General features: G+C 39.9%; 44 non-coding genes across 44 annotated transcripts; all 44 read right to left on the bottom strand.

Annotated features, from left to right (window-relative positions):
- Nucleotides 1-949: 949 nt before the first annotated feature.
- Nucleotides 950-1022, bottom strand: TRNAA-AGC (transfer RNA alanine (anticodon AGC)). The gene has a single exon. It is a non-coding gene; the product is annotated as a tRNA-Ala (tRNA).
- Nucleotides 1023-1395: 373 nt separating this feature from the next.
- Nucleotides 1396-1468, bottom strand: TRNAA-AGC (transfer RNA alanine (anticodon AGC)). The gene has a single exon. It is a non-coding gene; the product is annotated as a tRNA-Ala (tRNA).
- A 150-nt stretch (nucleotides 1469-1618) lies between these two features.
- Nucleotides 1619-1691, bottom strand: TRNAA-AGC (transfer RNA alanine (anticodon AGC)). Its single transcript has one exon. It is a non-coding gene; the product is annotated as a tRNA-Ala (tRNA).
- A 373-nt stretch (nucleotides 1692-2064) lies between these two features.
- Nucleotides 2065-2137, bottom strand: TRNAA-AGC (transfer RNA alanine (anticodon AGC)). The gene has a single exon. It is a non-coding gene; the product is annotated as a tRNA-Ala (tRNA).
- Nucleotides 2138-2510: 373 nt separating this feature from the next.
- TRNAA-AGC (transfer RNA alanine (anticodon AGC)) lies at nucleotides 2511-2583 on the bottom strand. Its single transcript has one exon. It is a non-coding gene; the product is annotated as a tRNA-Ala (tRNA).
- A 150-nt stretch (nucleotides 2584-2733) lies between these two features.
- Nucleotides 2734-2806, bottom strand: TRNAA-AGC (transfer RNA alanine (anticodon AGC)). The gene has a single exon. It is a non-coding gene; the product is annotated as a tRNA-Ala (tRNA).
- Nucleotides 2807-2956: 150 nt separating this feature from the next.
- TRNAA-AGC (transfer RNA alanine (anticodon AGC)) lies at nucleotides 2957-3029 on the bottom strand. Its single transcript has one exon. It is a non-coding gene; the product is annotated as a tRNA-Ala (tRNA).
- Nucleotides 3030-3179: 150 nt separating this feature from the next.
- TRNAA-AGC (transfer RNA alanine (anticodon AGC)) lies at nucleotides 3180-3252 on the bottom strand. Its single transcript has one exon. It is a non-coding gene; the product is annotated as a tRNA-Ala (tRNA).
- A 150-nt stretch (nucleotides 3253-3402) lies between these two features.
- On the bottom strand, nucleotides 3403-3475 carry TRNAA-AGC (transfer RNA alanine (anticodon AGC)). The gene has a single exon. It is a non-coding gene; the product is annotated as a tRNA-Ala (tRNA).
- Nucleotides 3476-3625: 150 nt separating this feature from the next.
- On the bottom strand, nucleotides 3626-3698 carry TRNAA-AGC (transfer RNA alanine (anticodon AGC)). Its single transcript has one exon. It is a non-coding gene; the product is annotated as a tRNA-Ala (tRNA).
- A 373-nt stretch (nucleotides 3699-4071) lies between these two features.
- On the bottom strand, nucleotides 4072-4144 carry TRNAA-AGC (transfer RNA alanine (anticodon AGC)). Its single transcript has one exon. It is a non-coding gene; the product is annotated as a tRNA-Ala (tRNA).
- Nucleotides 4145-4294: 150 nt separating this feature from the next.
- Nucleotides 4295-4367, bottom strand: TRNAA-AGC (transfer RNA alanine (anticodon AGC)). Its single transcript has one exon. It is a non-coding gene; the product is annotated as a tRNA-Ala (tRNA).
- Nucleotides 4368-4963: 596 nt separating this feature from the next.
- Nucleotides 4964-5036, bottom strand: TRNAA-AGC (transfer RNA alanine (anticodon AGC)). The gene has a single exon. It is a non-coding gene; the product is annotated as a tRNA-Ala (tRNA).
- Nucleotides 5037-5856: 820 nt separating this feature from the next.
- TRNAA-AGC (transfer RNA alanine (anticodon AGC)) lies at nucleotides 5857-5929 on the bottom strand. The gene has a single exon. It is a non-coding gene; the product is annotated as a tRNA-Ala (tRNA).
- Nucleotides 5930-6308: 379 nt separating this feature from the next.
- On the bottom strand, nucleotides 6309-6381 carry TRNAA-AGC (transfer RNA alanine (anticodon AGC)). The gene has a single exon. It is a non-coding gene; the product is annotated as a tRNA-Ala (tRNA).
- A 373-nt stretch (nucleotides 6382-6754) lies between these two features.
- Nucleotides 6755-6827, bottom strand: TRNAA-AGC (transfer RNA alanine (anticodon AGC)). Its single transcript has one exon. It is a non-coding gene; the product is annotated as a tRNA-Ala (tRNA).
- A 150-nt stretch (nucleotides 6828-6977) lies between these two features.
- Nucleotides 6978-7050, bottom strand: TRNAA-AGC (transfer RNA alanine (anticodon AGC)). The gene has a single exon. It is a non-coding gene; the product is annotated as a tRNA-Ala (tRNA).
- A 596-nt stretch (nucleotides 7051-7646) lies between these two features.
- On the bottom strand, nucleotides 7647-7719 carry TRNAA-AGC (transfer RNA alanine (anticodon AGC)). The gene has a single exon. It is a non-coding gene; the product is annotated as a tRNA-Ala (tRNA).
- An 820-nt stretch (nucleotides 7720-8539) lies between these two features.
- TRNAA-AGC (transfer RNA alanine (anticodon AGC)) lies at nucleotides 8540-8612 on the bottom strand. The gene has a single exon. It is a non-coding gene; the product is annotated as a tRNA-Ala (tRNA).
- Nucleotides 8613-8762: 150 nt separating this feature from the next.
- On the bottom strand, nucleotides 8763-8835 carry TRNAA-AGC (transfer RNA alanine (anticodon AGC)). The gene has a single exon. It is a non-coding gene; the product is annotated as a tRNA-Ala (tRNA).
- Nucleotides 8836-9883: 1048 nt separating this feature from the next.
- On the bottom strand, nucleotides 9884-9956 carry TRNAA-AGC (transfer RNA alanine (anticodon AGC)). Its single transcript has one exon. It is a non-coding gene; the product is annotated as a tRNA-Ala (tRNA).
- Nucleotides 9957-10552: 596 nt separating this feature from the next.
- On the bottom strand, nucleotides 10553-10625 carry TRNAA-AGC (transfer RNA alanine (anticodon AGC)). Its single transcript has one exon. It is a non-coding gene; the product is annotated as a tRNA-Ala (tRNA).
- A 596-nt stretch (nucleotides 10626-11221) lies between these two features.
- On the bottom strand, nucleotides 11222-11294 carry TRNAA-AGC (transfer RNA alanine (anticodon AGC)). The gene has a single exon. It is a non-coding gene; the product is annotated as a tRNA-Ala (tRNA).
- A 150-nt stretch (nucleotides 11295-11444) lies between these two features.
- TRNAA-AGC (transfer RNA alanine (anticodon AGC)) lies at nucleotides 11445-11517 on the bottom strand. The gene has a single exon. It is a non-coding gene; the product is annotated as a tRNA-Ala (tRNA).
- Nucleotides 11518-11667: 150 nt separating this feature from the next.
- On the bottom strand, nucleotides 11668-11740 carry TRNAA-AGC (transfer RNA alanine (anticodon AGC)). Its single transcript has one exon. It is a non-coding gene; the product is annotated as a tRNA-Ala (tRNA).
- A 373-nt stretch (nucleotides 11741-12113) lies between these two features.
- Nucleotides 12114-12186, bottom strand: TRNAA-AGC (transfer RNA alanine (anticodon AGC)). The gene has a single exon. It is a non-coding gene; the product is annotated as a tRNA-Ala (tRNA).
- A 373-nt stretch (nucleotides 12187-12559) lies between these two features.
- On the bottom strand, nucleotides 12560-12632 carry TRNAA-AGC (transfer RNA alanine (anticodon AGC)). The gene has a single exon. It is a non-coding gene; the product is annotated as a tRNA-Ala (tRNA).
- Nucleotides 12633-12782: 150 nt separating this feature from the next.
- Nucleotides 12783-12855, bottom strand: TRNAA-AGC (transfer RNA alanine (anticodon AGC)). The gene has a single exon. It is a non-coding gene; the product is annotated as a tRNA-Ala (tRNA).
- A 150-nt stretch (nucleotides 12856-13005) lies between these two features.
- On the bottom strand, nucleotides 13006-13078 carry TRNAA-AGC (transfer RNA alanine (anticodon AGC)). Its single transcript has one exon. It is a non-coding gene; the product is annotated as a tRNA-Ala (tRNA).
- A 596-nt stretch (nucleotides 13079-13674) lies between these two features.
- Nucleotides 13675-13747, bottom strand: TRNAA-AGC (transfer RNA alanine (anticodon AGC)). Its single transcript has one exon. It is a non-coding gene; the product is annotated as a tRNA-Ala (tRNA).
- An 819-nt stretch (nucleotides 13748-14566) lies between these two features.
- Nucleotides 14567-14639, bottom strand: TRNAA-AGC (transfer RNA alanine (anticodon AGC)). The gene has a single exon. It is a non-coding gene; the product is annotated as a tRNA-Ala (tRNA).
- A 150-nt stretch (nucleotides 14640-14789) lies between these two features.
- Nucleotides 14790-14862, bottom strand: TRNAA-AGC (transfer RNA alanine (anticodon AGC)). The gene has a single exon. It is a non-coding gene; the product is annotated as a tRNA-Ala (tRNA).
- Nucleotides 14863-15012: 150 nt separating this feature from the next.
- TRNAA-AGC (transfer RNA alanine (anticodon AGC)) lies at nucleotides 15013-15085 on the bottom strand. Its single transcript has one exon. It is a non-coding gene; the product is annotated as a tRNA-Ala (tRNA).
- Nucleotides 15086-15235: 150 nt separating this feature from the next.
- TRNAA-AGC (transfer RNA alanine (anticodon AGC)) lies at nucleotides 15236-15308 on the bottom strand. The gene has a single exon. It is a non-coding gene; the product is annotated as a tRNA-Ala (tRNA).
- Nucleotides 15309-15681: 373 nt separating this feature from the next.
- TRNAA-AGC (transfer RNA alanine (anticodon AGC)) lies at nucleotides 15682-15754 on the bottom strand. Its single transcript has one exon. It is a non-coding gene; the product is annotated as a tRNA-Ala (tRNA).
- A 150-nt stretch (nucleotides 15755-15904) lies between these two features.
- On the bottom strand, nucleotides 15905-15977 carry TRNAA-AGC (transfer RNA alanine (anticodon AGC)). The gene has a single exon. It is a non-coding gene; the product is annotated as a tRNA-Ala (tRNA).
- A 150-nt stretch (nucleotides 15978-16127) lies between these two features.
- TRNAA-AGC (transfer RNA alanine (anticodon AGC)) lies at nucleotides 16128-16200 on the bottom strand. The gene has a single exon. It is a non-coding gene; the product is annotated as a tRNA-Ala (tRNA).
- An 819-nt stretch (nucleotides 16201-17019) lies between these two features.
- Nucleotides 17020-17092, bottom strand: TRNAA-AGC (transfer RNA alanine (anticodon AGC)). Its single transcript has one exon. It is a non-coding gene; the product is annotated as a tRNA-Ala (tRNA).
- Nucleotides 17093-17242: 150 nt separating this feature from the next.
- Nucleotides 17243-17315, bottom strand: TRNAA-AGC (transfer RNA alanine (anticodon AGC)). Its single transcript has one exon. It is a non-coding gene; the product is annotated as a tRNA-Ala (tRNA).
- A 150-nt stretch (nucleotides 17316-17465) lies between these two features.
- TRNAA-AGC (transfer RNA alanine (anticodon AGC)) lies at nucleotides 17466-17538 on the bottom strand. Its single transcript has one exon. It is a non-coding gene; the product is annotated as a tRNA-Ala (tRNA).
- Nucleotides 17539-18357: 819 nt separating this feature from the next.
- Nucleotides 18358-18430, bottom strand: TRNAA-AGC (transfer RNA alanine (anticodon AGC)). Its single transcript has one exon. It is a non-coding gene; the product is annotated as a tRNA-Ala (tRNA).
- A 156-nt stretch (nucleotides 18431-18586) lies between these two features.
- On the bottom strand, nucleotides 18587-18659 carry TRNAA-AGC (transfer RNA alanine (anticodon AGC)). Its single transcript has one exon. It is a non-coding gene; the product is annotated as a tRNA-Ala (tRNA).
- An 827-nt stretch (nucleotides 18660-19486) lies between these two features.
- TRNAA-AGC (transfer RNA alanine (anticodon AGC)) lies at nucleotides 19487-19559 on the bottom strand. The gene has a single exon. It is a non-coding gene; the product is annotated as a tRNA-Ala (tRNA).
- A 156-nt stretch (nucleotides 19560-19715) lies between these two features.
- On the bottom strand, nucleotides 19716-19788 carry TRNAA-AGC (transfer RNA alanine (anticodon AGC)). Its single transcript has one exon. It is a non-coding gene; the product is annotated as a tRNA-Ala (tRNA).
- Nucleotides 19789-20447: the final 659 nt, after the last annotated feature.

Here is a 20447-nt window from a genome sequence, read left to right on the forward strand (position 1 = left end):
CAATACCGTTTATAGGGATGTCAATTTTACACGAAAGAGTAGATAGATAATAAAAAGGTGGAGGCGCCGGGTATCGATCCCGGTACCTCTCGCATGCTAACGAGCGCTCTACCATCTGAGCTACGCCCCCTTCTTCGGATCACCATCAATGTCAGTATTGTTATAATAATTAATATCAAGTGCATGTATTTTTCAAGTTATATCTCCAGTAACAAAAATGTTCAATACCGTTTATAGGGATGTCACTTTTACACAAAAGAGTAGATAGATAATAAAAAGATGGAGGCGCCGGGTATCGATCCCGGTATCTCTCGCATGCTAAGCGAGCGCTCTACCATCTGAGCTACGCCCCCTTCTTCGGATCACCATAATTGTCAGTATTGTTATAATAATTAATATCAAGTACATGTATTTTTCAAGTTATATCTCCAGTAACAAAAATGTTCAATACCGTTTATAGGGATGTCACTTTTACACGAAAGAGTAGATAGATAATAAAAAGATGGAGGCGCCGGGTATCGATCCCGGTATCTCTCGCATGCTAAGCGAGCGCTTTACCATCTGAGCTACGCCCCCTTCTTCGGATCACCATAATTGTCAGTATTGTTATAATAATTAATATCAAGTGCATGTATTTTTCAAGTTATATCTCCAGTAACAAAAATGTTCAATACCGTTTATAGGGATGTAACTTTTACACGAAAGAGTAGATAGATAATAAAAAGATCGAGGCGCCGGGTATCGATCCCGGTACCTCTCGCATGCTAAGCGAGCGCTCTACCATCTGAGCTACGCCCCCTTATTCGGATCACCATAAATGTCAGTATTGTTATAATAATTAATATCAAGTGCAAGTATTTTTTAAGTTATATCTCCAGTAACAAAAATGTTCAATACCGTTTATAGGGATGTCACTTTTACACGAAAGAGTAGATAGATAATAAAACGGTGGAGGCGCCGGGTATCGATCCCGGTACCTCTCGCATGCTAAGCGAGCGCTCTACCATCTGAGCTACGCCCCCTTCTTCGGATCACCATAAATGTCAGTATTGTTATAATAATTAATATCAAGTGCATGTATTTTTCAAGTTATATCTCCAGTAACAAAAATGTTCAATACCGTTTATAGGGATGTCACTTTTACACGAAAGAGTAGGTAGATAATAAAAAGATGGAGGCGCCGGGTATCGATCCCGGTATCTCTCGCATGCTAAGCGAGCGCTCTACCATCTGAGCTACGCCCCCTTCTTCGGATCACCATAATTGTCAGTATTGTTATAATAATTAATATCAAGTGCATGTATTTTTCAAGTTATATCTCTAGTAACAAAAATGTTCAATACCGTTTATAGGGATGTCACTTTTACACGAAAGAGTAGATAGATAATAAAAAGATGGAGGCGCCGGGTATCGATCCCGGTACCTCTCGCATGCTAAGCGAGCGCTCTACCATCTGAGCTACGCCCCCTTCTTCGGATGACCATAAATGTCAGTATTGTTATAATAATTAATATCAAGTACATGTATTTTTCAAGTTATATCTCCAGTAACAAAAATGTTCAATACCGTTTATAGGGATGTCACTTTTACACGAAAGAGTAGATAGATAATAAAAAGATGGAGGCGCCGGGTATCGATCCCGGTACCTCTCGCATGCTAAGCGAGCGCTCTACCATCTGAGCTACGCCCCCTTCTGCGGATCACCATAATTGTCAGTATTGTTATAATAATTAATATCAAGTGCATGTATTTTTCAAGTTATATCTCCAGTAACAAAAATGTTCAATACCGTTTATAGGGATGTCACTTTTACACGAAAGAGTAGATAGATAATAAAAAGGTGGATGCGCCGGGTATCGATCCCGGTACCTCTCGCATGCTAAGCGAGCGCTCTACCATCTGAGCTACGCCCCCTTCTTCGGATCACCATAAATGTCAGTATTGTTATAATAATTAATATCAAGTGCATGTATTTTTCAAGTTATATCTCCAGTAACAAAAATGTTCAATACCGTTTATAGGGATGTCACTTTTACACGAAAGAGTAGATAGATAATAAAAAGGTGGAGGCGCCGGGTATCGATCCCGGTACCTCTCGCATGCTAAGCGAGCGCTCTACCATCTGAGCTACGCCCCCTTCTTCGGATCACCATAAATGTCAGTATTGTTATAATAATTAATATCAAGTGCATGTATTTTTCAAGTTATATCTCCAGTAACAAAAATGTTCAATACCGTTTATAGGGATGTCACTTTTACACGAAAGAGTAGATTGATAATAAAAAGATGGAGGCGCCGGGTATCGATGCCGGTACCTCACGCATGCTAAGCGAGAGCTCTACCATCTGAGCTACGCCCCCTTCTTCGGATCACCATAAATGTCAGTATTGTTATAATAATTAATATCAAGTGCATGTATTTTTCAAGTTATATCTCCAGTAACAAAAATGTTCAATACCGTTTATAGGGATGTCACTTTTACACGAAAGAGTAGATAGATAATAAAAAGGTGGAGGCGCCGGGTATCGATCCCGGTACCTCTCGCATGCTAAGCGAGCGCTCTACCATCTGAGCTACGCCCCCTTCTTCGGATCACCATAAATGTCAGTATTGTTATAATAATTAATATCAAGTGCATGTATTTTTCAAGTTATATCTCCAGTAACAAAAATGTTGAATGCCGTTTATAGGGATGTCACTTTTACACGAAAGAGTAGATAGATAATAAAAAGGTGGAGGCGCCGGGTATCGATCCCGGTACCTCTCGCATGCTAAGCGAGCGCTCTACCATCTGAGCTACGCCCCCTTCTTCGGATCACCATAAATGTCAGTATTGTTATAATAATTAATATCAAGTGCATGTATTTTTCAAGTTATATCTCCAGTAACAAAAATGTTCAATACCGTTTATAGGGATGTCACTTTTACACGAAAGAGTAGATAGATAATAAAAAGATGGAGGCGCCGGGTATCGATCCCGGTACCTCTCGCATGCTAAGCGAGCGCTCTACCATCTGAGCTACGCCCCCTTCTTCGGATCACCATAAATGTCAGTATTGTTATAATAATTAATATCGAGTGCATGTATTTTTCAAGTTATATCTCCAGTAACAAAAATGTTCAATACCGTTTATAGGGATGTCAGTTTTACACGAAAGAGTAGATAGATAATAAAAAGATGGAGGCGCCGGGTATCGATCCCGGTACCTCTCGCATGCTAAGCGAGCGCTCTACCATCTGAGCTACGCCCCCTTCTTCGGATCACCATAAATGTCAGTATTGTTATAATAATTAATATCAAGTGCATGTATTTTTCAAGTTATATCTCCAGTAACAAAAATGTTCAATACCGTTTATAGGGATGTCACTTTTACACGAAAGAGTAGATAGATAATAAAAAGATGGAGGCGCCGGGTATCGATCCCGGTACCTCTCGCATGCTAAGCGAGCGCTCTACCATCTGAGCTACGCCCCCTTCTTCGGATCACCATAATTGTCAGTATTGTTATAATAATTAATATCAAGTGCATGTATTTTTCAAGTTATATCTCCAGTAACAAAAATGTTCAATACCGTTTATAGGGATGTCACTTTTACACGAAAGAGTAGATAGATAATAAAAAGGTGGAGGCGCCGGGTATCGATCCCGGTACCTCTCGCATGCTAAGCGAGCGCTCTACCATCTGAGCTACGCCCCCTTCTTCGGATCACAATAAATGTCAGTATTGTTATAATAATTAATATCAAGTGCATGTATTTTTCAAGTTATATCTCCAGAAACAAAAATGTTCAATACCGTTTATAGGGATGTCACTTTTACACGAAAGAGTAGATAGATAATAAAAAGATGGAGGCGCCGGGTATCGATCCCGGTACCTCTCGCATGCTAAGCGAACGCTCTACCATCTGAGCTACGCCCCCGTCTTCGGATCACCATAAATGTCAGTATTGTTATAATAATTAATATCAAGTGCATGTATTTTTCAAGTTATATCTCCAGTAACAAAAATGTTCAATACCGTTTATAGGGATGTCACTTTTACACGAAAGAGTAGATAGATAATAAAAAGATGGAGGCGCCGGGTATCGATCCCGGTACCTCTCGCATGCTAAGCGAGCGCTCTACCATCTGAGCTACGCCCCCTTCTTCGGACCACCATAAATGTCAGTATTGTTATAATAATTAATATCAAGTGCATGTATTTTTCAAGTTATATCTCCAGTAACAAAAATGTTCAATACCGTTTATAGGGATGTCACTTTTACACGAAAGAGTAGATAGATAATAAAAAGATGGAGGCGCCGGGTATCGATCCCGGTACCTCTCGCATGCTAAGCGAGCGCTCTACCATCTGAGCTACGCCCCCTTCTTCGGATCACCATAAATGTCAGTATTGTTATAATAATTAATATCAAGTGCATGTATTTTTCAAGTTATATCTCCAGTAACAAAAATGTTCAATACCGTTTATAGGGATGTCACTTTTACACGAAAGAGTAGATAGATAATAAAAAGATGGAGGCGCCGGGTATCGATCCCGGTACCTCTCGCATGCAAAGCGAGCACTCTACCATCTGAGCTACGCCCCCTTCTTCGGATCACCATAAATGTCAGTATTATTATAATAATTAATATCAAGTGCATGTATTTTTCAAGTTATATCTCCAGTAACAAAAATGTTCAATACCGTTTATAGGGATGTCACTTTTACACGAAAGAGTAGATAGATAATAAAAAGGTGGAGGCGCCGGGTTTCGATCCCGGCACCTCTCACATGCTAAGCGAGCGCTCTACCATCTGAGCTACGCCCCCTTCTTCGGATCTCCATAAATGTCAGTATTGTTATAATAATTAATATCAAGTGCATGTATTTTTCAAGTTATATCTCCAGTAACAAAAATGTTCAATACCGTTTATAGGGATGTCACTTTTACACGAAAGAGTAGATAGATAATAAAAAGATGGAGGCGCCGGGTATCGATCCCGGTACCTCTCGCATGCTAAGCGAGCGCTCTACCATCTGAGCTACGCCCCCTTCTTCGGATCACCATAATTGTCAGTATTGTGATAATAATTAATATCAAGTGCATGAATTTTTCAAGTTATATCTCCAGTAACAAAAATGTTCAATACTGTTTATAGGGATGTCACTTTTACACGAAAGAGTAGATAGATAATAAAAAGGTGGAGGCGCCGGGTTTCGATCCCGGTACCTCTCACATGCTAAGTGAGCGCTCTACCATCTGAGCTACGCCCCCTTCTTCGGATCACCATAAATGTCAGTATTGTTATAATAATTAATATCAAGTGCATGTATTTTTCAAGTTATATCTCCAGTAACAAAAATGTTCAATACCGTTTATAGGGATGTCACTTTTACACGAAAGAGTAGATAGATAATAAAAAGATGGAGGCGCCGGGTATCGATCCCGGTACCTCTCGCATGCTAAGCGAGCACTCTACCATCTGATCTACGCCCCCTTCTTCGGATCTCCATAAATGTCAGTATTGTTATAATAATTAATATCAAGTGCATGTATTTTTCAAGTTATATCTCCAGTAACAAAAATGTTCAATACCGTTTATAGGGATGTCACTTTTACACGAAAGAGTAGATAGATAATAAAAAGATGGAGGCCCCGGGGTATCGATCCCGGTACCTCTCGCATGCTAAGCGAGCGCTCTACCATCTGAGCTACGCCCCCTTCTTCGGATCACCATAATTGTCAGTATTGTGATAATAATTAATATCAAGTGCATGTATTTTTCAAGTTATATCTCCAGTAACAAAAATGTTCAATACCGTTTATAGGGATGTCACTTTTACACGAAAGAGTAGATAGATAATAAAAAGATGGAGGCGCCGGGTATCGATCCCGGTACCTCTCGCATGCTAAGCGAGCGCTCTACCATCTGAGCTACGCCCCCTTCTTCGGATCACCATAAATGTCAGTATTGTGATAATAATTAATATCAAGTGCATGTATTTTTCAAGTTATATATATATCTCCAGTAACAAAAATGTTCAATACCGTTTATAGGGATTTCACTTTTACACGAAAGAGTAGATAGATAATAAAACGGTGGAGGCGCCGGGTATCGATCCCGGTACCTCTAGCAGGCTAAGCGAGCACTCTACCATCTGAGCTACGCCCCCTTCTTCGGATCACCATAAATGTCAGTATTGTGATAATAATTAATATCAAGTGCATGTATTTTTCAAGTTATATCTCCAGTAACAAAAATGTTCAATACCGGTAATAGGGATTTCACTTTTACACGAAAGAGTAGATAGATAATAAAAAGGTGGAGGCGCCGGGTATCGATCCCGGTACCTCTCGCATGCTAAGCGAGCGCTCTACCATCTGAGCTACGCCCCCTTCTTCGGATCACCATAAATGTCAGTATTGTTATAATAATTAATATCAAGTGCATGTATTTTTCAAGTTATATCTCCAGAAACAAAAATGTTCAATACCGTTTATAGGGATGTCACTTTTACACGAAAGAGTAGATAGATAATAAAAAGATGGAGGCGCCGGGTATCGATCCCGGTACCTCTCGCATGCTAAGCGAACGCTCTACCATCTGAGCTACGCCCCCGTCTTCGGATCACCATAAATGTCAGTATTGTTATAATAATTAATATCAAGTGCATGTATTTTTCAAGTTATATCTCCAGTAACAAAAATGTTCAATACCGTTTATAGGGATGTCACTTTTACACGAAAGAGTAGATAGATAATAAAAAGATGGAGGCGCCGGGTATCGATCCCGGTACCTCTCGCATGCTAAGCGAGCGCTCTACCATCTGAGCTACGCCCCCTTCTTCGGACCACCATAAATGTCAGTATTGTTATAATAATTAATATCAAGTGCATGTATTTTTCAAGTTATATCTCCAGTAACAAAAATGTTCAATACCGTTTATAGGGATGTCACTTTTACACGAAAGAGTAGATAGATAATAAAAAGATGGAGGCGCCGGGTATCGATCCCGGTACCTCTCGCATGCTAAGCGAGCGCTCTACCATCTGAGCTACGCCCCCTTCTTCGGATCACCATAAATGTCAGTATTGTTATAATAATTAATATCAAGTGCATGTATTTTTCAAGTTATATCTCCAGTAACAAAAATGTTCAATACCGTTTATAGGGATGTCACTTTTACACGAAAGAGTAGATAGATAATAAAAAGATGGAGGCGCCGGGTATCGATCCCGGTACCTCTCGCATGCAAAGCGAGCACTCTACCATCTGAGCTACGCCCCCTTCTTCGGATCACCATAAATGTCAGTATTGTTATAATAATTAATATCAAGTGCATGTATTTTTCAAGTTATATCTCCAGTAACAAAAATGTTCAATACCGTTTATAGGGATGTCACTTTTACACGAAAGAGTAGATAGATAATAAAAAGGTGAAGGCGCCGGGTTTCGATCCCGGCACCTCTCACATGCTAAGCGAGCGCTCTACCATCTGAGCTACGCCCCCTTCTTCGGATCTCCATAAATGTCAGTATTGTTATAATAATTAATATCAAGTGCATGTATTTTTCAAGTTATATCTCCAGTAACAAAAATGTTCGCTACCGTTTATAGGGATGTCACTTTTACACGAAAGAGTAGATAGATAATAAAAAGATGGAGGCGCCGGGTATCGATCCCGGTACCTCTCGCATGCTAAGCGAGCGCTCTACCATCTGAGCTACGCCCCCTTCTTCGGATCACCATAATTGTCAGTATTGTGATAATAATTAATATCAAGTGCATGAATTTTTCAAGTTATATCTCCAGTAACAAAAATGTTCAATACCGTTTATAGGGATGTCACTTTTACACGAAAGAGTAGATAGATAATAAAAAGGTGGAGGCGCCGGGTTTCGATCCCGGTACCTCTCACATGCTAAGTGAGCGCTCTACCATCTGAGCTACGCCCCCTTCTTCGGATCACCATAAATGTCAGTATTGTTATAATAATTAATATCAAGTGCATGTATTTTTCAAGTTATATCTCCAGTAACAAAAATGTTCAATACCGTTTATAGGGATGTCACTTTTACACGAAAGAGTAGATAGATAATAAAAAGATGGAGGCGCCGGGTATCGATCCCGGTACCTCTCGCATGCTAAGCGAGCACTCTACCATCTGATCTACGCCCCCTTCTTCGGATCTCCATAAATGTCAGTATTGTTATAATAATTAATATCAAGTGCATGTATTTTTCAAGTTATATCTCCAGTAACAAAAATGTTCAATACCGTTTATAGGGATGTCACTTTTACACGAAAGAGTAGATAGATAATAAAAAGATGGAGGCCCCGGGGTATCGATCCCGGTACCTCTCGCATGCTAAGCGAGCGCTCTACCATCTGAGCTACGCCCCCTTCTTCGGATCACCATAATTGTCAGTATTGTGATAATAATTAATATCAAGTGCATGTATTTTTCAAGTTATATCTCCAGTAACAAAAATGTTCAATACCGTTTATAGGGATGTCACTTTTACACGAAAGAGTAGATAGATAATAAAAAGATGGAGGCGCCGGGTATCGATCCCGGTACCTCTCGCATGCTAAGCGAGCGCTCTACCATCTGAGCTACGCCCCCTTCTTCGGATCACCATAAATGTCAGTATTGGTATAATAATTAATATCAAGTGCATGTATTTTTCAAGTTATATCTCCAGTAACAAAAATGTTCAATACCGTTTATAGGGATGTCACTTTTACACGAAAGAGTAGATAGATAATAAAAAGATGGAGGCGCCGGGAATCGATCCCGGTACCTCTCGCATGCTAAGCGAGCGCTCTACCATCTGAGCTACGCCCCCTTCTTCGCATCACCATAAATGTCAGTATTGTGATAATAATTAATATCAAGTGCATGTATTTTTCAAGTTATATATATATCTCCAGTAACAAAAATGTTCAATACCGTTTATAGGGATTTCACTTTTACACGAAAGAGTAGATAGATAATAAAACGGTGGAGGCGCCGGGTATCGATCCCGGTACCTCTAGCAGGCTAAGCGAGCACTCTACCATCTGAGCTACGCCCCCTTCTTCGGATCACCATAAATGTCAGTATTGTGATAATAATTAATATCAAGTGCATGTATTTTTCAAGTTATATCTCCAGTAACAAAAATGTTCAATACCGGTAATAGGGATTTCACTTTTACACGAAAGAGTAGATAGATAATAAAAAGGTGTAGGCGCCGGGTATCGATCCCGGTACCTCTCGCATGCTAAGCGAGCGCTCTACCATCTGAGCTACGCCCCCTTCTTCGGATCACCATAATTGTCAGTATTGTGACAATAATTAATATCAAGTGCATGTATTTTTCAAGTTATATCTCCAGTAACAAAAATGTTCAATACCGTTTATAGGGATGTCACTTTTACACGAAAGAGTAGATAGATAATAAAAAGATGGAGGCGCCGGGTATCGATCCCGGTATCTCTCGCATGCTAAGCGAGCGCTCTACCATCTGAGCTACGCCCCCTTCTTCGGATCACTATAAATGTCAGTATTGTTGTAATAATTAATATCAAGTGCATGTATTTTTCAAGTTATATCTCCAGTAACAAAAATGTTCAATACCGTTTATAGGGATGTCACTTTTACACGAAAGAGTAGATAGATAATAAAAAGATGGAGGCGCCGGGTATCGATCCCGGTATCTCTCGCATGCTAAGCGAGCGCTCTACCATCTGAGCTACGCCCCCTTCTTCGGATCACCATAATTGTCAGTATTGTTATAATAATTAATATCAAGTGCATGTATTTTTCAAGTTATATCTCCAGTAACAAAAATGTTCAATACCGTTTATAGGGATGTCACTTTTACACGAAAGAGTAGATACATAATAAAAAGATGGAGGCGCCGGGTATCGATCCCGGTACCTCTCGCATGCTAAGCGAGCGCTCTACCATCTGAGCTACGCCCCCTTCTTCGGATCACCATAATTGTCAGTATTGTTATAATAATTAATATCAAGTGCATGTATTTTTCAAGTTATATCTCCAGTAACAAAAATGTTCAATACCGGTAATAGGGATTTCACTTTTACACGAAAGAGTAGATAGATAATAAAAAGAAGGAGGCGCCGGGTATCGATCCCGGTACCTCTCGCATGCTAAGCGAGCGCTCTACCATCTGAGCTTTGCCCCCTTCTTCGGATCACTATAAATGTCAGTATTGTTGTAATAATTAATATCAAGTGCATGTATTTTTCAAGTTATATCTCCAGTAACAAAAATGTTCAATACCGTTTATAGGGATGTCACTTTTACACGAAAGAGTAGATAGATAATAAAAAGATGGAGGCGCCGGGTATCGATCCCGGTATCTCTCGCATGCTAAGCGAGCGCTCTACCATCTGAGCTACGCCCCCTTCTTCGGATCACCATAATTGTCAGTATTGTTATAATAATTAATATCAAGTGCATGTATTTTTCAAGTTATATCTCCAGTAACAAAAATGTTCAATACCGTTTATAGGGATGTCACTTTTACACGAAAGAGTAGATACATAATAAAAAGATGGAGGCGCCGGGTATCGATCCCGGTACCTCTCGCATGCTAAGCGAGCGCTCTACCATCTGAGCTACGCCCCCTTCTTCGGATCACCATAAATGTCAGTATTGTTATAATAATTAATATCAAGTACATGTATTTTTCAAGTTATATCTCCAGTAACAAAAATGTTCAATACCGTTTATAGGGATGTCACTTTTACACGAAAGAGTAGATAGATAATAAAAAGATGGAGGCACCGGGTATCGATCCCGGTACCTCTCGCATGCTAAGCGAGCGCTCTACCATCTGAGCTACGCCCCCTTCTGCGGATCACCATAATTGTCAGTATTGTTATAATAATTAATATCAAGTGCATGTATTTTTCAAGTTATATCTCCAGTAACAAAAATGTTCAATACCGGTAATAGGGATTTCACTTTTACACGAAAGAGTAGATAGATAATAAAAAGAAGGAGGCGCCGGGTATCGATCCCGGTACCTCTCGCATGCTAAGCGAGCGCTCTACCATCTGAGCTTTGCCCCCTTCTTCGGATCACTATAAATGTCAGTATTGTTGTAATAATTAATATCAAGTGCATGTATTTTTCAAGTTATATCTCCAGTAACAAAAATGTTCAATACCGTTTATAGGGATGTCACTTTTACACGAAAGAGTAGATAGATAATAAAAAGATGGAGGCGCCGGGTATCGATCCCGGTACCTCTCGCATGCTAAGCGAGCGCTCTACCATCTGAGCTACGCCCCCTTATTCGGATCACCATAAATGTCAGTATTGTTATAATAATTAATATCAAGTGCAAGTATTTTTTAAGTTATATCTCCAGTAACAAAAATGTTCAATACCGTTTATAGGGATATCACTTTTACACGAAAGAGTAGATAGATAATAAAAAGATGGAGGCGCCGGGTATCGATCCCGGTACCTCTCGCATGCTAAGCGAGCGCTCTACCATCTGAGCTACGCCCCCTTCTTCGGATCACCATAAATGTCAGTATTGTTATAATATTTAATATCAAGTGCAAGTATTTTTCAAGTTATATCTCCAGTAACAAAAATGTTCAATACCGTTTATAGGGATGTCACTTTTACACGAAAGAGTAGATAGATAATAAAAAGATGGAGGCGCCGGGTATCGATCCCGGTACCTCTCGCATGCTAAGCGAGCGCTCTACCATCTGAGCTACGCCCCCTTCTTCGGATCACCATAAATGTCAGTATTGTTATAATATTTAATATCAAGTGCAAGTATTTTTCAAGTTATATCTCCAGTAACAAAAATGTTCAATACCGTTTATAGGGATGTCACTTTTACACGAAAGAGTAGATAGATAATAAAAAGATGGAAGCGCCGGGTATCGATCCCGGTACCTCTCGCATGCTAAGCGAGCGCTCTACCATCTGAGCTACGCCCCCTTCTTCGGATCACCATAATTGTCAGTATTGTTATAATAATTAATATCAAGTGCATGTATTTTTCAAGTTATATCTCCAGTAACAAAAATGTTCAATACCGTTTATATGGATGTCACTTTTACACGAAAGAGTAGATAGATAATAAAAAGGTGGAGGCGCCGGGTATCGATCCCGGTACCTCTCGCATGCTAAGCGAGCGCTCTACCATCTGAGCTACGCCCCCTTCTTCGGATGACCATAAATGTCAGTATTGTTATAATAATTAATATCAAGTACATGTATTTTTCAAGTTATATCTCCAGTAACAAAAATGTTCAATACCGTTTATAGGGATGTCACTTTTACACGAAAGAGTAGATAGATAATAAAAAGATGGAGGCGCCGGGTATCGATCCCGGTACCTCTCGCATGCTAAGCGAGCGCTCTACCATCTGAGCTAAGCCCCCTTCTTCGGATCACCATAAATGTCAGTATTGTTATAATAATTAATATCAAGTGCATGTATTTTTCAAGTTATATCTCCAGTAACAAAAATGTTCAATACCGTTTATAGGGATGTCACTTTTACACGAAAGAGTAGATAGATAATAAAAAGGTGGAGGCGCCGGGTATCGATCCCGGTACCTCTCGCATGCTAAGCGAGCGCTCTACCATCTGAGCTACGCCCCCTTCTTCGGATCACCATAAATGTCAGTATTGTTATAATAATTAATATCAAGTGCATGTATTTTTCAAGTTATATCTCCAGTAACAAAAATGTTCAATACCGTTTATAGGGATGTCACTTTTACACGAAAGAGTAGATAGATAATAAAAAGATGGAGGCGCCGGGTATCGATCCCGGTACCTCTCGCATGCTAAGCGAGCGCTCTACCATCTGAGCTACGCCCCCTTCTTCGGATCACCATAATTGTCAGTATTGTTATAATAATTAATATCAAGTGCATGTATTTTTCAAGTTATATCTCCAGTAACAAAAATGTTCAATACCGTTTATATGGATGTCACTTTTACACGAAAGAGTAGATAGATAATAAAAAGGTGGAGGCGCCGGGTATCGATCCCGGTACCTCTCGCATGCTAAGCGAGCGCTCTACCATCTGAGCTACGCCCCCTTCTTCGGATCACCATAATTGTCAGTATTGTTATAATAATTAATATCAAGTGCATGTATTTTTCAAGTTATACCTCCAGTAACAAAAATGTTCAATACCGTTTATAGGGATGTCACTTTTACACGAAAGAGTAGATAGATAATAAAAAGATGGAGGCGCCGGATATCGATCCCGGTATCTCTCGCATGCTAAGCGAGCGCTCTACCATCTGAGCTACGCCCCCTTCTTCGGATGACCATAAATGTCAGTATTGTTATAATAATTAATATCAAGTACATGTATTTTTCAAGTTATATCTCCAGTAACAAAAATGTTCAATACCGTTTATAGGGATGTCACTTTTACACGAAAGAGTAGATAGATAATAAAAAGATGGAGGCGCCGGGTATCGATCCCGGTACCTCTCGCATGCTAAGCGAGCGCTCTACCATCTGAGCTAAGCCCCCTTCTTCGGATCACCATAAATGTCAGTATTGTTATAATAATTAATATCAAGTGCATGTATTTTTCAAGTTATATCTCCAGTAACAAAAATGTTCAATACCGTTTATAGGGATGTCACTTTTACACGAAAGAGTAGATAGATAATAAAAAGGTGGAGGCGCCGGGTATCGATCCCGGTACCTCTCGCATGCTAAGCGAGCGCTCTACCATCTGAGCTACGCCCCCTTCTTCGGATCACCATAAATGTCAGTATTGTTATAATAATTAATATCAAGTGCATGTATTTTTCAAGTTGTATCTCCAGTAACAAAAATGTTCAATACCGTTTATAGGGATGTCACTTTTACACGAAAGAGTAGATTGATAATAAAAAGATGGAGGCGCCGGGTATCGATGCCGGTACCTCACGCATGCTAAGCGAGCGCTCTACCATCTGAGCTACGCCCCCTTCTTCGGATCACCATAAATGTCAGTATTGTTATAATAATTAATATCAAGTGCATGTATTTTTCAAGTTATATCTCCAGTAACAAAAATGTTCAATACCGTTTATAGGGATGTCACTTTTACACGAAAGAGTAGATAGATAATAAAAAGATGGAGGCAACGGGTATCGATCCCGGTACCTCTCGCATGCTAAGAGAGCGCTCTACCATCTGAGCTACGCCCCCTTCTTCGGATCACCATAATTGTCAGTATTGTTATAATAATTAATATCAAGTGCATGTATTTTTCAAGTTATATCTCCAGTAACAAAAATGTTCAATACCGTTTATAGGGATGTCACTTTTACACGAAAGAGTAGATAGATAATAAAATGGTAGAGGCGCCGGGTATCGATCCCGGTACCTCTCGCATGCTAAGCGAGCGCTCTACCATCTGAGCTACGCCCCCTTCTTCGAATCACCATAAATGTCAGTATTGTTATAATAATTAATATCAAGTGCATGTATTTTTCAAGTTATATCTCCAGTAACAAAAATGTTCAATAACGTTTATAGGGATGTCACTTTTACACGAAAGAGTAGATAGATAATAAAAAGGTGGAGGCGCCGGGTATCGATCCCGGTACCTCTCGCATGCTAAGCGAGCGCTCTACCATCTGAGCTACGCCCCCTTCTTCGGATCACCATAAATGTCAGTATTGTTATAATAATTAATATCAAGTGCATGTATTTTTCAAGTTATATCTCCAGTAACAAAAATGTTCAATACCGTTTATAGGGATGTCACTTTTACACGAAAGAGTAGATAGATAATAAAAAGATGGAGGCGCCGGGTATCGATCCCGGTACCTCTCGCATGCTAAGCGAGCGCTCTACCATCTGAGCTACGCCCCCTTCTTCGGATCACCATAATTGTCAGTATTGTTATAATAATTAATATCAAGTGCATGTATTTTTCAAGTTATATCTCCAGTAACAAAAATGTTCAATACCGTTTATAGGGATGTCACTTTTACACGAAAGAGTAGATAGATAATAAAAAGGTGGAGGCACCGGGAATCGATCCCGGTACCTCTCGCATGCTAAGCGAGCGCTCTACCATCTGAGCTACGCCCCCTTCTTCGGATCACCATAAATGTCAGTATTGTTATAATAATTAATATCAAGTGCATGTATTTTTCAAGTTATATCTCCAGTAACAAAAATGTTCAATACCGTTTATAGGAATGTCACTTTTACACGAAAGAGTAGATAGATAATAAAAAGATGGAGGCGCCGGGTATCGATCCCGGTACCTCTCGCATGCTAAGCGAGCGCTCTACCATCTGAGCTACGCCCCCTTCTTCGGATCACCATAAATGTCAGTATTGTTATAATAATTAATATCAAGTGCATGTATTTTTCAAGTTATATCTCCAGTAACAAAAATGTTCAATACCGTTTATAGGGATGTCACTTTTACACGAAAGAGTAGATAGATAATAAAAAGGTGGAGGCGCCGGGTTTCGATCCCGGTAACTCTCACATGCTAAGCGAGCGCTCTACCATCTGAGCTACGCCCCCTTCTTCGGATCTCCATAAATGTCAGTATTGTTATAATAATTAATATCAAGAGCATGTATTTTTCAAGTTATATCTCCAGTAACAAAAATGTTCAATACCGTTTATAGGGATGTCACTTTTACACGAAAGAGTAGATAGATAATAAAAAGATGGAGGCGCCGGGTATCGATCCCGGGACCTCTCGCATGCTAAGCGAGCGCTCTACCATCTGAGCTACGCCCCCTTCTTCGGATCACCATAATTGTCAGTATTGTGATAATAATTAATATCAAGTGCATGTATTTTTCAAGTTATATCTCCAGTAACAAAAATGTTCAATACCGTTTACAGGGATGTCACTTTTACACGAAAGAATAGATAGATAATAAAAAGATGGAGGCGCCGGGTATCGATCCCGGTACCTCTCGCATGCTAGGCGAGCGCTCTACCATCTGAGCTACGCCCCCTTCTTCGGATCACCATAAATGTCAGTATTGTTATAATAATTAATATCAAGTGCATGTATTTTTCAAGTTATATCTCCAGTAACAAAAATGTTCAATACCGTTTATAGGGATGTCACTTTTACACGAAAGAGTAGATAGATAATAAAAAGATGGAGGCGCCGGGTATCGATCCCGGTACCTCTCGCATGCTAAGCGAGCGCTCTACCATCTGAGCTACGCCCCCTTCTTCGGATCACCATAAATGTCAGTATTGTTATAATAATTAATATCAAGTGCATGTATTTTTCAAGTTATATCTCCAGTAACAAAAATGTTCAATACCGTTTATAGGGATGTCACTTTTACACGAAAGAGTAGATAGATAATAAAAAGGTGGAGGCGCCGGGTTTCGATCCCGGTACCTCTCGCATGCTAAGCGAGCACTCTACCATCTGAGCTACGCCCCCTTCTTCGGATCTCCATAAATGTCAGTATTGTTATAATAATTAATATCAAGTGCATGTATTTTTCAAGTTATATCTCCAGTAACAAAAATGTTCAATACCGTTTATAGGGATGTCACTTTTACACGAAAGAGTAGATAGATAATAAAAAGGTAGAGGCGCCGGGTATCGATCCCGGTACTTCTCGCATGCTAAGCGAGCGCTCTACCATCTGAGCTACGCCCCCTTCTTCGGATCACCATAAATGTCAGTATTGTTATAATAATTAATATCAAGTGCATGTATTTTTCAAGTTATATCTCCAGTAACAAAAATGTTCAATACCGTTTATAGGGATGTCACTTTTACACGAAAGAGTAGATAGATAATAAAAAGGTGGAGGCGCCGGGTTTCGATCCCGGTACCTCTCACATGCTAAGCGAGCGCTCTACCATCTGAGCTACGCCCCCTTCTTCGGATCTCCATAAATGTCAGTATTGTTATAATAATTAATATCAAGTGCATGTATTTTTCAAGTTATATCTCCAGTAACAAAAATGTTCAATACCGTTTATAGGGATGTCACTTTTACACGAAAGAGTAGATAGATAATAAAAAGATGGAGGCGCCGGGTATCGATCCCGGTACCTCTCGCATGCTAAGCGAGCGCTCTACCATCTGAGCTACGCCCCCTTCTTCGGATCACCATAATTGTCAGTATTGTGATAATAATTAATATCAAGTGCATGTATTTTTCAAGTTATATCTCCAGTAACAAAAATGTTCAATACCGTTTATAGGGATGTCACATTTACACGAAAGAGTAGATAGATAATAAAAAGATGGAGGCGCCGGGTATCGATCCCGGTACCTCTCGCATGCTAAGCGAGCGCTCTACCATCTGAGCTACGCCCCCTTCTTCGGATCACCATAAATGTCAGTATTGTTATAATAATTAATATCAAGTGCATGTATTTTTCAAGTTATATCTCCAGTAACAAAAATGTTCAATACCGTTTATAGGGATGTCACTTTTACACGAAAGAGTAGATAGATAATAAAAAGATGGAGGCACCGGGAATCGATCCCGGTACCTCTCGCATGCTAAGCGAGCGCTCTACCATCTGAGCTACGCCCCCTTCTTCGGATCACCATAAATGTCAGTATTGTTATAATAATTAATATCAAGTGCATGTATTTTTCAAGTTATATCTCCAGTAACAAAAATGTTCAATACCGTTTATAGGGATGTCACTTTTACACGAAAGAGTAGATAGATAATAAAAAGGTGGAGGCACCGGGTTTCGATCCCGGTACCTCTCGCATGCTAAGCGAGCGCTCTACCATCTGAGCTACGCCCCCTTCTTCGGATCTCCATAAATGTCAGTATTGTTATAATAATTAATATCAAGTGCATGTATTTTTCAAGTTATATCTCCAGTAACAAAAATGTTCAATACCGTTTATAGGGATGTCACTTTTACACGAAAGAGTAGATAGATAATAAAAAGGTGGAGGCGCCGGGTATCGATCCCGGTACCTCTAGCAGGCTAAGCGAGCATTCTACCATCTGAGCTACGCCCCCTTCTTCGGATCACCATAAATGTCAGTATTGTTATAATAATTAATATCAAGTGCATGTATTTTTCAAGTTATATCTCCAGTAACAAAAATGTTCAATACCGGTAATAGGGATTTCACTTTTACACGAAAGAGTAGATAGATAATAAAAAGGTGGAGGCGCCGGGTATCGATCCTGGTACCTCTCGCATGCTAAGCGAGCGCTCTACCATCTGAGCTACGCCCCCTTCTTCTGATCACCATAAATGTCAGTATTGTGATAATAATTAATATCAAGTGCATGTATTTTTCAAGTTATATCTCCAGTAACAAAAATGTTCAATACCGGTAATAGGGATTTCACTTTTACACGAAAGAGTAGATAGATAATAAAAAGATGGAGGCGCCGGGTTTCGATCCCGGTACCTCTCGCATGCTAAGCGAGCGCTCTACCATCTGAGCTACGCCCCCTTCTTCGGATCACCATAAATGTCAGTATTGTGATAATAATTAATATCAAGTGCATGTATTTTTCAAGTTATATATATATCTCCAGTAACAAAAATGTTTAATACCGTTTATAGGGATTTCACTTTTACACGAAACAGGAGATAGATAATAAAAAGGTGGAGGCGCCGGGTATCGATCCCGGTACCTCTCGCATGCTAAGCGAGCGCTCTACCATCTGAGCTACGCCCCCTTCTTCGGTTCACCATAAATGTCAGTAATGTGATAATAATTAATATCAAGTGCATGTATTTTTCAAGTTATATATATATATCTCCAGTAACAAAAATGTTCAATACCGTTTATAGGGATTTCACTTTTACACGAAAGAGTAGATAGATAATAAAAAGGTGGAGGCGCCGGGTATCGATCCCGGTACCTCTAGCAGGCTAAGCGAGCACTCTACCATCTGAGCTACGCCCCCTTCTTCGGATCACCATAAATGTCAGTATTGTGATAATAATTAATATCAAGTGCATGTATTTTTCAAGTTATATCTCCAGTAACAAAAATGTTCAATACCGGTAATAGGGATTTCACTTTTACACGAAAGAGTAGATAGATAATAAAAAGGTGGAGGCGCCGGGTATCGATCCCGGTACCTCTAGCAGGCTAAGCGAGCACTCTACCATCTGAGCTACGCCCCCTTCTTCGGATCACCCTAAATGTCAGTATTGTGATAATAATTAATATCAAGTGCATGTATTTTTCAAGTTATATCTCCAGTAACAAAAATGTTCAATACCGGTAATAGGGATTTCACTTTTACACGAAAGAGTAGATAGATAATAAAAAGGTGGAGGCGCCGGGTATCGATCCCGGTACCTCTAGCAGGCTAAGCGAGCACTCTACCATCTGAGCTACGCCCCCTTCTTCGGATCACCATAAATGTCGGTATTGTGATAATAATTAATATCAAGTGCATGTATTTTTCAAGTTATATCTCCAGTAACAAAAATGTTCAATACCGGTTATAGGGATTTCACTTTTACACGAAAGAGTAGATAGATAATAAAAAGGTGGAGGCGCCGGGTATCGATCCCGGTACCTCTCGCATGCTAAGCGAGCGCTCTACCATCTGAGCTACGCCCCCTTCTTCGGATCACCATAAATGTCAGTATTGTGATAATAATTAATATCAAGTGCATGTATTTTTCAAGTTATATATATATCTCCAGTAACAAAAATGTTCAATACCGTTTATAGGGATTTCACTTTTACACGAAAGAGTAGATAGATAATAAAAAGGTGGAGGCGCCGGGTATCGATCCCGGTACCTCTCGCATGCTAAGCGAGCGCTCTACCATCTGAGCTACGCCCCCTTCTTCGGATCACCATAAATGTCAGTATTGTGATAATAATTAATATCAAGTGCATGTATTTTTCAAGTTATATCTCCAGTAACAAAAATGTTGAATACCGTTTATAGGGATTTCACTTTTACACGAAAGAGTAGATAGATAATAAAAAGGTGGAGGCGCCGGGTATCGATCCCGGTACCTCTCGCATGCTAAGCGAGCGCTCTACCATCTGAGCTACGCCACCTTCTTCGCATCACCATAAATGTCAGTATTGTGATAATAATTAATATCAATTGCATGTATTTTTCAAGTTATATATATATCTCCAGTAACAAAAATGTTCAATACCGTTTATAGGGATTTCACTTTTACACGAAAGAGTAGATAGATAATAAAAAGGTGGAGGCGCCGGGTATCGATCCCGGTAACCTCTCGCAGGCTAAGCGAGCGCTCTACCGTCTGAGCTACGCCCCCTTCTTCGGATCACCATAAATGTCAGTATTGTGATAATAATTAATATCAAGTGCATGTATTTTTCAAGTTATATCTCCTGTAACAAAAATGTTCAATACCGTTTATAGGGATTTCACATTTACACGAAAGAGTAGATCGATAATAAAAAGGTGGAGGCGCCGGGTATCGATCCCGGTACCTCTCGCATGCTAAGCGATCGCTCTACC

This window comes from Parasteatoda tepidariorum, chromosome 4, assembly GCF_982258835.1.
Source record: "Parasteatoda tepidariorum strain Cologne lab strain chromosome 4, Ptep-v5.0, whole genome shotgun sequence".
NCBI lineage: Eukaryota > Metazoa > Arthropoda > Arachnida > Araneae > Theridiidae > Parasteatoda > Parasteatoda tepidariorum.